Source organism: Canis lupus, chromosome 29 (genome assembly GCF_003254725.2).
Source record: "Canis lupus dingo isolate Sandy chromosome 29, ASM325472v2, whole genome shotgun sequence".
Lineage (NCBI taxonomy): Eukaryota > Metazoa > Chordata > Mammalia > Carnivora > Canidae > Canis > Canis lupus.
In genome coordinates this window covers 40,326,904-40,341,096 of record NC_064271.1, presented here as the reverse complement: position 1 = coordinate 40,341,096, position 14,193 = coordinate 40,326,904, and the positions used below count along the sequence as shown (strand labels likewise).

The following is a 14,193-nucleotide window of genomic DNA, read 5'->3' as shown; positions in this document are numbered from 1 at the left end:
AAATCAGGGCAGAATTTGGTGTATTACCTGAATTACTGAAATTTTTAGTGATGGATTTTCAGAGGAATCAAATACGTTTCCCTAAAGTGTTTACCACAAGTAAAAGTTGTTCAAAAGTGAGACAGTATTTAGTATCACTATCACTGATCAGCATCTATGATCATTACCTGTGACATCATTTAGTATCCATTGATGCAAATACTTGAGAAACATTTCCCGAGTGACACTAGACCACAGGCCTGAAAGGACTCCCTTCTCCCCAGTTCTGGACCAGTAGGACGTGCTTCAGACTTCTCCAACAAACCCTCATAAGGAATGACTGGATGAGACCAAACCTTCGAAAAATAACTTCAAGCTTAGCCTCAGCACGTTATCAGTGCTTCAATATACAACATTTTGTCAAGACATGTGGATACCAATGGTTTTTTCAAACACTGAGTGCCAGGATTTTCTGGTAAATACTGATTTTCACACAACAAACTACCTAAACATAACACAATTTTAGGAGATGACCATATCAATGAAATTCATCCAAATTACAAAAATGGCAACACTTAAAATCATGCGCATTATCTCACCATTTCATAAGACTTCTCTTTAAACCTCTACAAACTTTCCCAGAGTAAAAAAGATTTCTCAAAAACCTCACAATAACACTAAACTACAAAATTCACTCCGGAAATACAGAGGGTTATTTTCCAAATTTTTGCTTTAAGATTTTTTTTTTTTTAATGTGTGAAAATATATAGCAAGGAGTGTGTTGAGAGAAGTGAGGGTAAAAAAGAGCTTCTGGTTGACGGATTCAATGTCTGAAAGTACCTCACTAATGTAGAGAAAAAAACTTCAAAAGCAAGAACGTATTATAAGGAGAAGGCTTTCAGCAAGATGGACAGGTGAGAGTTCTTGCATCAATCGCATCCACAGGAGCGTCTTGAAGAACGCTGGCTCGTAGGATCTTCTGTAAGATAGAGCTAGCTACACCCAATGATTCATCTCTTACTAGAACAATGTCATAAGAGACCATGTACTTGTAAAAGCTCATCCACCCTATCATTTAGGTACCAATTTTCAGAATGTGATCAACATTGTCTTTAAATCCTTTGAGCACGCCACTGTCACCAGGATCATTAAAAAAAAAAAAAAAAAAAAACATGAAGTTGTGATGTTTGGCTTGATAGATCACCTCCTCAGCTATGTGACCAATACCAGCTGAAAATATGAACACAGGGGATACCGTATTGTTGGAGTTTATCAAAGAAATTCTCACACCCTTCCTTGAGCATAACATCAGATCCTACCACAATTTCTTGAAATTTAGCTTTTGGTAACACCTGCTCAACAACCAAACCGTGTGACTCAGTATATACCATCCTAACATATAGGGGAACTTCTCTTCTACGGCAAGAAGAGGATCGATTTCAACAGCCTAGTATTTTTCCTTTAGTTGCAGCAACTTTTCCCAACATTCATTTGTGACCAGTTTACTGTTGTCAATGACATAATAACATGTTGGGCATCTTTTCCCTTCATAGGAAAATCTACTCGGTATCATATCAAAGTCTGTCGTTATTATCTGAAGCTTGGCAGCTCCTTCCTTAATGAAACCACGGGTCATTTCTTCCACTCCTGCAGTGGTCTTCATCTGAACCAAACGTCTCTGGAATTCTTGCATCATTTTCACATGTACAGCAGAATCGTGATGAGGCATTTCTTGGTTATCCAGGTTTTTTTTTTTTTTTCAGGTTTTTTTTTTAATTTTTAATTTTATTAAGATTTTATTTTTAAGTAATCTTTTTTTTGTATATTCTTTTATTGGAGTTCGATTTGCCAACATATAGTATAACACCCAGTGCTCATCCCATCAAGTGTTATCCAGTCTTCTTTTGGGCACTCTGAGTTCTTCCGTCCTTGAATTTGTCCTAGAATAATAGCATAGGTGGTAAGCAATATCCAGAGATGCAGGACTTGCATGTAGACATCTTCATGATCTTGGTCTTCCACTTTGTTTTCCTCTTCAAGGTACATAGGTACTGGGCCAGCAACCACCCTCCCACCACCAGGGTGCACACAGTGACACCTACCACCACACCCATCCTCACCAGGGCCGCCTGGCCCATGAATGGGCTGCCCTGTACCTCCCAGCCAAAACAAAAAACAAAATAGAAAAAAAACCTCAAGGACATTTTAAATGGCCCAGGTATTATAATTCTCAGATCACTCAGAAGCAAAATGATAAAAATGTAATAATGTAAGACCCAAGGACATTACTTAACATTGAAGAGAAATAAGTTCTAGACATGGAATTTTTAGTTATAATCTCTCTATGGGAGGATACCTCAGACCGGGAGCCAATGGCCCTAGGTTCTAGTCCCTTCCATACCAATGCATTTTCCCTACTTCTCAACTCCATGCCTGAAATAATCAAAGAACCCAGCAATTTCAATAAGGTTTTGCTGTGAATATGATCTCATCAATGCGTCATAAGTCCCCAAAAGATAAGCAATCTATACAGGGTTGGCTTCATGGACATGCCACCTATGGACTCAGGTATACAGATTAGAAAGGCCTGAAGTTGGTTTAATGCTGTCACTACCTTGAAATTCTTAACAATTTAATAAGGGCCCCGTATTTTCATTTTGTATTAGGCCTCGCAAATTATGTAACTGATCCTAACTATAAAAAGCAAAACTAACACAAGGATTTTGAGTTACTTTTTTTTTTTACATATAGTCACTTGTGTCATGCATTTGACAAAAAACCAACCAAATTTATCTTGAGACACCTCAATTAAGAAACTACATCTAGAAAAACTGGCAAGTTGGACTCATCTAGTACGTAGGGACTCTGGTAAGATAAGCATGTTGCAAGGCCAATTCATTGGTTTCAGAGTTTGGAACTTTATACTCCAGATAAAATAGGGTAAAGAGAAAACTAGAAAGACTCTTTGTTCATGTGATCAACTGTCTTTGTATGGGAGCGTATATTTCAACTTGGTTTTCTCTGAATTTTCATTTTAATCTTTGGTGAGTTCTTTATATATTAATGTATTTGTTCATCCGGTAACTGTCTGATGAGTACCAACTACGTGCCAGGCATTGTGCTCAATGCTAGAGAGAAAATACAAAGTCAAACAAAAATAAAACAAGAAAACGGTCTTCTACATGAAAGTTAAGTCACCGAATCAGTCTCTCGGGGCATTGATTTTTAATCTATGAATCTAGAGGAACAGTATATACATAGCAGCTTTTTCACTAGCAAAATAATAGAAGTGTAGCTTCTAAAATGTCAGATTCTACTGCTTACTAATGAAAGTTGGCTTTAAGCAATGTCTTCAATAGCCAAACGGTGGGAGGAGCCTCTGTCCTTCGACAGATGAATGGATAAAGAAAAGGTGTCTATACGCACAATGGGATATGACTCAGCCATCAGGAAAGATGAATACCCACCATTTGCTTCGATGTGGATGGAGCTGGAGGGTATGATGCTGAGTGACATAAGTCAATCGGAGGACAAACATATGGTCTCACTCATATGTGGAATATAAGAAACAGTGAAAGGGATTATAAGGGATGGAGGGGAACTGAGTGGGAAAAATTAGGGGGAGACAAACCATGAGAGACTCCTAACTCCGGGAAACAAACACAGGGTTGCAGAAGGGGAGGGGATGAGGTGACTGGGTGACCGGCACTGAGGGGGGCACTTGATGGGATGAGCACTGGGTGTTACACTACATGTTAGCAAATTGAATTTAAACTATATATATATATATATATATATATATATATATATATATATATATGAAAGCTGGCTTTTAAAAAAGTACCTAAAGTGTGTGAAAGGCATCCAGTAAATGGTTAGCATTGCTCCTAAGCGAAACCATGTCACCACTCTTTGTCTCCTAGAAATGGCCTGTGCCATCACGGCCAGCCTCTGAGCTGGCTTCCAGCCAGTGCGCCCCCGGGGCCAGCGGGGGCCAGGGCAGCAGTGTCTCTCGTAAGTAGGTAAAAAAGCATTTGGCTTGAATCTCAATTGCTGAGTCTTTCTGCAAGATGGCAAATACATAACCCAAGTGCTTTGGAGCGGAGCTGATTTTAAAAGCATTGGAGCAAGTGAACCTTCTCTTAATCGCGGTCCAAACAAAACCCAGTCAGTCCCCCGCAGCGTTTCTTCATCCTCATGGTGTAACTATGGCTCTTTGGTTCTGGAAAAGTACCTCCCTTGTGCATTAGCCATAACACAAAGCAGCAGATACCTAATACCTATTTCCATATCAGCTTCTAGGCTGAGGAAGTGACAACCGGTTGGAATTAAGCTGAACCTGGAAACACGTCCAGGGGCTCATTTTTATTTGAGGTCACAAAATCAACAAGTGCCATTTTTCTGAGCTGCGTAAAGGGGAGCAAGGTAAAGGTATCAAATGGCACTCGTTCTTGGACGTGAAGGAGGGGTCATACCCGACAGCTTGGCACGGGTGAATTAGGTCCCTGCAAAGCATTTGGAGGCTTTTATTTCTCCCCTCAGTGAAAATGTGTTCTTTTATGTGCCCAGGACTATCACCTCTTCTCTTGCTTTTTGTTTTAATTTTTATTATTATTTTTTTATTTTTTAGAGAACATGTATTTCTGGTGAGAACTGTCAATTAATCATCCCACAATCGCACCCCACAGTTGAACACATGGCCAGTATGAGCCAATCAAAATCTTCCTTAGGGTTTCCCACAGGATTTGGAGGGAAAGACCTTTCTTCTCTCTCTAGGCTGCAAGAATATAAGATCTTGGATTCCAGAGCCTTGTGGAGTCAGACAGTTGAAGGGAAGAGGGCTACCAGCAGAGAGACGCAGAACTGAGAGATGATGAGGGAGCCTGATGTGCCTGTTCCTGGACCTGATCACCCAGGGGCCAGCCCCTCCTCTGCTCCATCGTCCCAGCACATAAGCTACGCCATCTCTTTTTACCTACGACTTTGCTTATGCAAGTCCACAGTGGCTCTGATACTTTCACGGAAAAGAGTCCTAAGCAATTCACTCCCTCCTCGAAAGTCTGCACATCTACAACGTGACTGACCTCAAACAAATCCAAATACCAACCAAGAGGATGAGAGAGAACCAGATTCTCATACTCAAGGAAGCCTGCCTCCAGCCGTTTAGTCTCCTTAAAGTTTGTCAGACTCACAGTACTAACTTTAGGAAAGCCATTTATTTAGAACTTAATGTTCTTTACTGTGCAAAGTGCATCTGTCGACCATGGTCTATGTGCTGGCATTTGGACAGGAGAGGACGAGGCATGTGGAGAGGAGGCAGGGCATAACCAAGAACCCTGCTCGAGCCCAGAACTTTGTCATACAACAAAATGAAAGTGTCCCTAGGTCCATGAGCTTTCACTTATATTGGTTCCCTTCAACAACTGGCTCCAGGCATTAAGACTCATGCTTCTGGGCGCCTGGGTGGTTCAGCGGTGGAGCATCTGCCTGTGGCTCAGGGTGTGACCCCTGGATCCCAGGATTGAGTCCCACATTGGGCTCCCTGCAGGGTGCTTCTCCCTCTGCCTGTGTCTCTGCCTGTGTCTCTGTGTCTCTCATGAATAAATAAAATATCTTTTTAAAAAAGATTCATGCTTCTGCAAATCATTACCTTCCACCCAATGGTAGAGGCCAGATTAAATGAACATCCTTCTTGCTCAGAAGAATTCCAAAGTCAAGTTACCAATCTGCTCCTCCATACTGCCCATTGGGTGTCCTCTTCCCATTCCACCCACACTGTCATTTGCGTCCCTCTACTACTCATTTATCCATTCTATGACTATTTCTGAGTGTCTCCGTGGGCTCGCCATTATGATTTAAAACATGAGTCTTCCCTGATGCTCTCTTGTTACTCCAAACAAAAATGAACAAACTCTAGGTGGAGTGGAAAGTAAACATCAGGGTCAACGAAGCAAAGGGGAAAACCCACTGCCATCACTCATCAAAAATTGGGAGCTGAGGAAACAATATTCTGACACAAAATGCCCTTAAGTGTCTCCTAGAAGCAGTATTGGTGACCTAATAAATCTTGAAAATTTCTATTAATGCCCCCAATGGGGAAAGGAAGGAACTTAAGTGGAGCTCTCTCATCTTTTCTTCTTTTGAGGAAAAACAGTTGCTGGGGAAATAATGTGAGGTGAATAAGCAGGGCTGGCTCTCTTTGATGGGTGCAAAGACTCTAGAACTCTGCATGGATTAGGGAAAATATTCCAAAGCCCAAGGGTGTCTACCCAATGAAAGAGAATACACCTCTACTAGATACAGTGTAGAGTAAAGGAGAATGAGTCAAAACAATGCATTTTTGATATATCAGTGCTAAAAAAAGAATCTGAATCAAGCTCCCTCTGTTGGACATAAGTGAGATGAAAACATACAGTGTGGTGACCATGCAGATGTATTACTAAGAGGAAAGCAATGAAAGGGGGCAACACGGCAGGCAAGAGAGAACCCAGTTTGCCCAAAAACATAACCATGGAGGAGAAGAGAGTTCCCCATGGGCACCTCAATCTATATAATAATTTCATAGGCTTGTTAATGCAATGAGACAAGATGAAAGATATCCCAGGAAATGCGGAGGAAAAGGCCGAGATTAAAACAGTAAGAGGAAAATACGTAAGAATGACTAAGATAACCCAGAATGAAGACAAGTTTTTGGTTTCCCTTAGGCACACAATTCAATATATGGAAGAGAAAAAAAGTCATTCAAAGATTACTTAGAAGAAAGAGTTCTTCTTACAAAGAAGAAAAGCTGGAGTTTTAAAAACAGACACCACGGTGTGGATATACCTGGTTTTCCATCTAATATCCATTTCTCTTCCTCCTTCCCAAGAACAGAAAGTTCTCACTTAGACATTCCCCCGTCCTGCACAGGACTCCTTCGTTTGGGGATGCTGACCCCGGGTCCCAAGCAAAGAGCAGGCTCAGATTGGTTTAAAGCAATCTAGCAAATTCTATTTCCCTGGCTACAGATACTGATTCAGACTGACCCCGTGAACTCCACGAGTCAAACAAGGTAAATTTTAAGATTCTTGCTTAAAATATGGAAGAAAAACGACTCTGTAATCCAGGGCATATGGACTCTAAAGAGGACTTTGGGGAATATTGCTTATAGCGAGACCTACTACGTGTGTGCGTAGATACTACAGTGCAGCAATACTTCCATTTCGCTTCCCTTTCTCTTTTGACCAATTTAGGAAAAACTAAATCTTTATGCTTCAAAGTCTTTCTGGAACTTTTTAGGAATCCAACCTCCAGGAAACTGGGGAAAGCCCTGGGCAGGAGGCAGCGCCCTGGAGGTCTCTACCACAAGGCCGCCTGGGCAGGTGTGCAGGGCAGGCACATGGGAGTAGGTGTGGGAGCTGCAGAGCCCAGCAGGGCAGGTGCCAGGTGAGCAGCCCAGGGCTGGAGAAAGGCTGCCAGGGGGGCCCCGGAACTGGGAAGCAAGGGCCTCGCCCTCCCCCAGTGACTGCCAGGACCTCTACGGACAAAGCCTTAGGACGAGCCAGCAGAGGGCAAAACTCTGAAAGGGCCCTGGTGAATCTTCAAGGAACATCTAAAAGAATAGATTTGAGGCGAAAGACGAGAAATTGATAACCAAACTAATCCCCGCAGAAAAACTTAGCATTGTTCTGTGCATTTTTTTTTTGTTTTTAAGTTTTATGTTCTGTGCATTTAAAAAAATTTTACATATACGTGATATCATGTCACAATTACTGTTTTTCTAAGGCTCTTTTTTTTTCTTTTTACTCATTTTTAAAGACTTTATCCATGCTATGATAGGTAAATATAGCTCAATTTCTGTTATGCAATACTAAGTTATTAGGAGGCTATAGGTTCCTCCAGATATTTCCCTAGCGAACTGCTCTTTATATCTCTACCATTGCGTGATGACCTCTTCTTGATGATTTGTCTTATTCATTTTGTCTAATTAGCAATATTACTAATATTTTGTGTTTGTGAGAGTGTATGCTGTGGTTTTAGTATTTATTATTAGACATTAGTGTATCTTTCCCATTCTTTTGCTTGCAAAGCTGTGCCATGTATTTCTACTTTTCTTTAAACTGCCTACACCTAGAGATTTTAAATGTGACGTGAGAATTTCTGCCTTTAAGGTAAACTCGTAATATTTTCATTTATTGAGAGTACTGATGCGTTTGAGTTCACTTGTACTATTCTATTCTGTGTTCTGTGTTTACTTTCCTTTGCTATTTGACATCTAATTGGGATCTTTACTGGTTTACTCCTTCCCTGCTTCTTATTAGACGCTCTGCTCCGGCCAAACATTACAGTGCTTTACAACAACCTCACCTTTCATTTAATTGTAGAACGGTAACCTCTAACTTGTTAAATCCTTCCAAATTAGTCACTGCTATAATTTATAATTTTTAAAATGCTTATTTTATATTTATCCATAATTATGATTTTATCATTGCTCTGGCTTCTAAAACTGTGCCTCTCAGGTGGTCCTTTTCTTTCTGAAAAAATATCCTTTAATAAGTTCTTTCAGCAAGAGTCCATGTTTGGTGACATTTCTCACTGTTTGTGTGGAAAAATTCTTTATCTCGCTTCTTAAAAACGAGAAAGCCACGCATACAGCTGTAGATTGCTTTTCTTACTCAGACTTTGAAGACAGTATTCCATTGCGCTCCAGCTATCCCTGATGTAAGTCTGCTGTCAGGCTAATCATTCCTCAAAAGAGAATGTCTGTTTTCCTTAATTGTCCCAGGGTAATTACTACACGGCGTCATATTAGTTTCAGGTGTACAATTCAACAATATATTCAATATTTACACATGATTTCCTGCTTTAATCCCCTCAGCTCCATCGTCTAACCCCCACCCACCTCTCCTCTGGCAACCACCAGTTTGTTCTCTTTATTTAAGAGCCTGTTCTTCTGTTTGCCTCTTTTCGATTCTGTTCATTTTGTTTCTTAAATTCTGCATATGAGAGACGTCACATGGTATCTGTCCCTCTCTGGCAAACTTATTTCACTGGGCATTGTACCCTCTGAATCCACCCACGTTGTTGCAAAAGGGGAGACCTCCTTCTTTCTGATGGTGGAGGGGCTCCTAGTCCATCGTATGTGTATATGTATACACCACCTCTTCTTTATCCGCTCATCTACCCATGGACACGCAAGCTGCTTCCATAACCTGGCTACTGTAAATAATGCTACAAAAAAAAAATAACACAGAAGTGCATATATTTTTTCAAATTAGCGTTTTCATATTCTTTAAATAAATACCAATCCAGCAGAATTATTGGATCCCATGGTAATTCTATTTTTAATTTTTTGGGGAATCCCACCCCGTTTGCCAGAGTGGCTGCACCACTTTGCATTCCCACCAACAGTACACAAGGGTTCATTTTTCTCCACATCCTCGCCAACACCTGTTTCTCGTGTTTTCAACTGTAGCTCTTTTGACACAGCAAAAGTGAAATCTCATTATGGTTTTGAGTTGCGTTTCTCTGATGGTTATTCATGTTGAGCATCTTTTCATGCGTCTATTGCCATCTCTGTCTATTTTAGAAAAATGTTCATATCTTCTGTTCATTTTTAACTTGATTATTTTTTGGTGTTGGTATTTTTAAAATAACTTCCTTACATATTTCAGATATTGACCTCTTATCAGATTATGAGTATCTTCTTCCGTTCAATAATTTGTCTTCTTTTTTCGTTGATGGTTTCCTTTGCCCTGCAGAAGCTTTTTATTTTGTGTAGTCCCAATCGTTAAATTTTGCTTTTGTTTCCATTGCCAAAGGAGACAAACCTAGAAATATGTTGCTATAGTTAATATGTCAGAGAAATTGCTGCCTGTGCTCTGGTCTAGGATTTTTATGGTTTCATCTCACATTTAGGTCTTTAACTCATCTAGAGCCTATTTTTGTGTATGGTATAGGATAGACTATTTTTCCCAGCACTGTTTCCTGAAGACACTGTCTTTTTCCTCATTGCATATTCTTGTCTTCTTTATTAAAAAAATTGACCATATAATTGTGGGGTTTTTTCTGGGCTCTCTGTTCTGTTCCACTGATCTACTGTGTCTATTTTTATGCCACTATCATACTATGTTAATTACTACAGTTTGTATAATCTTGAAATCTGGGACTATGATATTTCCAGTTTTGTTCTCCTTTTTCAAGATTGCTTTGGCTAGTTAGAGTTCTTTGTGGTTCCACACAAATTTTACAATTATTTGTTCTAGTTCTATAAAAAATGCTGTTGGTATTTTTATAGCGATTGCATTAAATCTGTAGATTGAAAAAAAATAAATCTGTAGATTGCATTGGGCGGTATGGACATTTTAACAATATTTGTTTTCCCAATCCATGAACATGGAATATCTTTCCAACTCTATGTTTCATCTTCAATTGCTTTCAAGAATATTTTATAGATTTCAGAGTATAGATCTTTCACTTTCTTATTAAGTTTATTCGTAGGTCTTTTATTATTTTTGGTGCATTTGTAAATGGGATTTTTAATACTTTTTGCTACTTCTTATTAATGTATAGAAATCCAACAGATTTCTATACACTGATTTAGTATCCTGCAACCTTACTGGATTCATTTATCAGTCCTAGCAGTTTTTCGGTTGAGTCTTCAGGGTTTTCTACATATAGTACCATGTCATCTGCAAATAGTGAAAGTCTTAGTTCTGAATAACTTGGATTCCTTTTCTTTCTTGTCTGCTTGCTGTGGCTAGGACTGCCAGTACTGTTGAATAAAAGTGGTGAGGACATCTTTGCCTTGTTCCTGATCTTAGGAAAAAAGCTCTCAGGTTTTCACCATGAAGTATGATATTAGCTATAGGTTGTTCATATAGAGCCTTTATTATGTGGATATGTGTTCCTTCTAGACCTACTTTGTTGGTTTTTCTCATGAATGGACATCGTGCTTTGCCAAATGCTTTTTCAGCACCTACTGAAATGATCACATGGTTCTTATCTTTCTGTTATTGATGTGATGTATTGCATTGACTGGTTTGCTAATATTGAACCATCTTTGTGTTCCGGGAGTAACTCCCACTTGATTGTGGAGAATGACTTTTATTTTTTTTTAACATATTGCTGGATTTGGTGTGCCAATGTTTTGTTAAGAATTTTTGTAGCTATGTTCATCATAGAATAGACACTGGCCTGTGGTTCTCTTTTTTTATAGAGTCCTTTAGCTGGTCTTGGTATCAGGGTAAATGCTGGCCTCATAGAATGAATTTGGGAGCTTCCCTTCTCTTCTGTTTTTAAAAATAGTTTCAGAAAAATAGGTATTAACTCTTTTTTAAATGTTTGGTAGAATTCAGCTGTGAAGCCATATGGACCAGGACTTTTGTTAGGAATTTTCTGTTTACTGATTCAGTAACATTGCTGGTCATGGGTCTCTTCAAATTTTCTATTTCTTTCTGATACAGTTTTATGAGGTTATATGATTCTAGCAGTTTCTCCATTTCTTCTAGGTTGTCCAACTTGTTGGCATATAATTTTTCATGATCATTTTCTTACAATCCTTTGTATTTCTATGGTGTTGGTTACTTCTCTTTCATTTCTGAGTCTCTTTTTTTCTTTATTCATCTGGCTAGAGGTTTATCAATCTTGTTGATCTTTTTCAAAGAACCAGCTTCCAGTTTCAATGATCTGGGGTTTATTTTTTTAGTTTTTATTTCATTTATTTCTGCTTAGATCTTTATCATTTCCTTCCTTCTAGTTTTGGATTTTGTTTGTTCTTTTTCTGGCTCCTTTAGGTATAAGGTTAGGTTATTTGGGATTTTTCTTGTTTGTTAAGGTAGGCCTGTATTGCTATAAACTTCCCTTTTAGAACCACTTTGGCTTCATCCTAAAGATTTTGGATCATTGTGTTTTCATTAGTCTCCTCATATTTTTTTATTTCCTCTTTGATTTCTTGGTTGAACCATTCATTACTCAGTAGCATGTTATTTAACCTTCATGATTTGTGTTCTTGCCATGTTTTCTGTGGTTGATTTCTAGTTTCAGAGGATTTTGGTTGGAAAAGATGCATGGTATCACTTCAATCTTTTTCATTTGTTGAGATTTGTTTTGTGGCCTAACATGTGATCTATTCTGGAGAATGTTCCATTTGCTTTTGAAAAGAATATGTAGTTCACAGTTTTAGGATGGAATGTTCTGAATATATCTGTTAGATCCATCTGATCCAATGTGTATTCAAAGCCATTGTTTCCTTGTTGATTTTTGGTTTGGATTATTCATCCATCGATGTAAGTGGTGCATTAAAGTCTCCTACTATTATCGTATTAGTATCAATCACTTCCTTAATGTTCATTATTAGCTGATTTATGTATTTGGGTGCTCCCATATTGGGTGCATAAATATTTTTAATTTTTATCTTTCTGTTGAATTGTTTCCTTCATGTTTAGGTGTGTCCTTGTCTCTCATTAGTCTTTCTTTAAAAAATCTATTTTGTCTAAGTATTGTTACTCCCACTTTCTTTTCACTTATATTTGCATGGTAAATGCTTTTCCAGCCTTTCACTTTCAATCTACGTGTGTCTTCAGGTCCAAAATGAATCTCTTTTTAGGACACCATATAGATGGGTCTTGCTTTTTTATCCATTCCACCACCCCATGTCTTTTAGTCCATTTAGTCCATTGCATCAAATACATTGATATGATTGTATTTATTGTTTTGTTATTTTTTAAATAGTTTTTCTCTGTTCTTTTGCTCTCTTCTCTCAGTTTGTTGGCTTTTCTTTAATGATACACTTGAGTTCTTTTCTCTTTATTGTTTGCATATCCGTTACCAGTTTTTGATTTGTGGTGACCATTAGGTTTATATATAACATCTCATGCACGGATCAGTCTATATTAAGTTGATTATCACTTCAATTTGAGCCCATTCTAAAAGCACTACATTTTTACTCCTCCCCACTCCATGTTTTAGGTATATGGTGACATACCTCACATCCCTTTGTGAATCCCTTGCCTAATTTTTATAGATATACTTAATTTTACTGCTTTTGTGCTCCCTACTTTTCTTTCTCTTATGGTCTTTCTTTCCACTCAAATTGTCCCTTTTAATATTTCTTGTAAGATTTGTTTAGTGGTCATAAATTCCTTTAACTTTTATCTGGGAAACTTTATCCAATGTGTCATTCAAAGCCATGCTTATCTCTCCTATACAAGCCTTGCTGGATAGAGTATTCTTGGTTGCAGATTTCTCTCTTTCAGTGCTTTGAATGTATCAAGCCACTCTCTCCTGGCCTGCAAAGTTTCTGCTAAAACATCAGCTGATAGCCTTATGGGGTTTCCCTTGTATGTAACTGTTTTTTCTCGATGCTTTAAAAATCCTCTTTATCACTACTTTTTGCCATTTTAATTACTATGTATCTTGGTGTGGACCTCCTTAAGTTGATTCTGTTGGAGGCTCTCTGTACCTTCTGCATCTGGATTTGTTTCCTTCCCTAAATTTGGGAAGTTTCTAGATATTATTTCTAGGTGACAATTTATGTTACATGTCCATAATTAAGATATTATCTTTGTCCTGCGTGTTCTAAAGTTTCATTACAATGTACCTACATATTGATATGTCTCTAGATTTCACAAGGATTCAGCCAATGTAGTTGTATGCTGGAGTCTCTTCACCCAGCACACAGGAGCCAGTTATGTACATCTCTTTGCAACTCCACACTCAGTGAAGTAACCTGAAATCAGTCATGACAACAATATTTATAGCACAGGAGTCAGCAAACACTACAAGTCAGGGTTACTTTTTATCTCAGCCTGCTGGTTTTTTAATATTTACCAGTACATTAGTACATGGTTCTTCAAATCAAGAGCTGGCAGGTTTTTAAAATCAATTTTGGAAAATTCTAAGCCATTATTGCTTCAAGCATTTCCTCTTCTCTATTCTTTCTTATTTGTCTTCTGTATATCTCAACTCTTTTTTTCCATCTCTATATCTCTCTTCTGTTGCATCTTAGGTAATTTTCTCACTTCTGCCTCCCAATTTAATAATTCTTCAGCTGTATATAATCTGGTATTTAACTCATCCACAGGTATATCAATGACAGGTCTATATTTCTAGAAGCTCTGTTTGTTCTTCAAATTTATTTCTTCAGTGTGTTGCTCTCTTGTGATTTCCAGTTCTTATCTCTTTAACTATTTGAAGCCTAATTATTTTATAGTCTTTTTTCAGATTGCTCTATAA

At 38.4% G+C, this 14,193-nt stretch overlaps 1 pseudogene; it reads right to left on the bottom strand.

The window, feature by feature from the left end:
• Positions 1–877: 877 nt before the first annotated feature.
• Positions 878–2,120, bottom strand: LOC118352777 (cytosolic 5'-nucleotidase 3A-like; annotated as a pseudogene).
• Positions 2,121–14,193: the final 12,073 nt, after the last annotated feature.